Below are 2,222 nucleotides of genomic sequence, written 5' to 3' on the forward strand. Positions count from 1 at the left end.
TGAATGAAGCGACAACCCGACGAATGGTGAGCTGGTCACCGATCCACGCAGAAACTGGCCGGACTTTTCGCTCTACCGAAAGATGTGATTCAGGACGAGTCATGGTCTAAGCCACGCCAATCTGCGGAGTGACTTTCTGTTCAACTGCGGTGCCGAGCAGACCATAAGACACATTGCGGATGACTGTCCAGGAAGAAGACCGTCAGGAGACCTATCTGTCCTCGTGCAGCTGATGACGCTTATCCCCTCGTTGAACACCCTCGACATGACTGTCTATTTTATAATTCGTATCAAAGTCATCTCCGTACAGGCCATGAAGGCCCTTGGAGGGATGGAAGGTAAAGGGTTCCACCATTCGTAAATTCGGCACGTGATGGGGTGAAGTGGTTAGCTCCACGCCCGGCCGCCTTTGACCCCAGAATCAACTGGTACTCATTTTTGGTGTAGGATGAGTGAACCTCAGAGCCATATGACCTCCGGAAGTGGAAATCTCGTTTCTTAACAGAGCACGTCTTTACCGCCTCGGCCAGGCAGTCCTTTATAATTCGTATAATTATATCTTGATGCTTCTTTGGCTGTTGCGTGATGCTCACGAATCAATCATAATCAAAAACATTTGCCTATTGTTCTGAAACATCCCATTTCCCCATATGGAGTAGTAGTTATATTATGGCACATATTGTTTCCAAATACGATCAGAGAATAACCGTCCCGGTCTTTTAAATTTTCCATTTCATCCTATGAGAAAGCCAGAAAGAGGGAATCTTCATTTTCATGCCTTTCATGGCTCTGCCTTTACTACTGTCAATATATTCATTTTCAGAGTCTCGAACTTCCTCCCCATTCACTGCATGATAATGTTAGGAGGTGGGGGCGGGGCTCCTAATTCTACTATATACAAATTTTCCGGACTTTAGGCCATGGTCCAGCAGGTTTAGGATCTCCCGACCTTTTACGGAAGACTGCGTTCGGCATTCTCGAAGGTCCGCTTTCTCTTAAGGTGAGTAGTCAGCAGATCACAGCCTACAAGCCTGGAAATCGTGTAGGCCCTACAGTATACAAAATTATACGCCGGCCTTGAAATCCTAAGCAGTTTTATTTGGAGGAGCTAATAATCTCACTACTTCCCCTTCAAGTGGGAGTAGTACGCATTTCTTCTTCTTCTTCTTCCTCTTCTTCTTCTTAATCTATTTACCCTCCAGGGTTGGTTTTTTCCTCGGACTCAGCGAGGGATCCCACCTTTATCGCCTCAAGGGCAGTGTCCTGGAGCTTCAGACTCTGGGTCGAGGGATACAACTGGGGAGAATGACCAGTACCTCGCCCAGGCGGCCTCACCTGCTATGCTGAACAGGGGCCTTGTGGGGGGATGGGAGGATTGGAAGGGATAGACAAGGAAGAGGAAAGGAAGCGGCCGTCGCCTTAAGTTAGGTACCATCCCAGCATTTGCCTGGAGGAGAAGTGGGAAACCACGGAAAACCACTTCCAGGATGGCTGAAGTGGGCATCGAACCCACTTCTACTCAGTTGACCTCCCGAGGCTGAGTGGACCCCGTTCCAGCCTTCGTGCCACTTTTCAAATTTCGTGGCAGAGCCGGAAATCGAACCCAGGCCTCCGGGGGTGACAGCTAATCACACTAACCACTACACCACAGAGGCGGACAGTTAAATTACTCATGTTTAAAAAAAACAAGTCCAGACCATGTTGTTCACGTAAGTGAATTTACCATGAAAAATGTTATGGGTTTCGAGTTATGAGGAAGATCATGTATAAAATAAAAGTTACGGAAATTGAACGACAAACATACGGTAGAGAGGAAAGTTGCAAGTGATATACATGTATATTTACAAACATATAATTATATTTGTCCTAGATTAAAGAGGAAAATATATTCTACAAACAATGAATTGAAAAATTACATCATCTTATCCCACAAAGATGTTTCTCTCCCCATTAACACAGGATACAATACAACCCAAGAATTCAACAAACTAATATCAGGTTGCATTTCACGAACGGAGTGTCGCTTGATTGACTTGAAAACATTAGAATTATATAAACACGATCTAGTTGTTTTACATTATCGTCTATGTTTTGATGATGTATATGCGTTTATAATATCCACATCACCAGTATTTGCGAATAGAACTTTCGTTCTGGATTCATGGTAACAAGTTAGCAACATGATGACTAATATAATTCGCTATTGATATCAACCTAACCTG

The sequence above is a fragment of the Anabrus simplex genome, chromosome 8, assembly GCF_040414725.1.
Source record: "Anabrus simplex isolate iqAnaSimp1 chromosome 8, ASM4041472v1, whole genome shotgun sequence".
In the NCBI taxonomy this organism is placed as follows: Eukaryota; Metazoa; Arthropoda; class Insecta; order Orthoptera; family Tettigoniidae; genus Anabrus; species Anabrus simplex.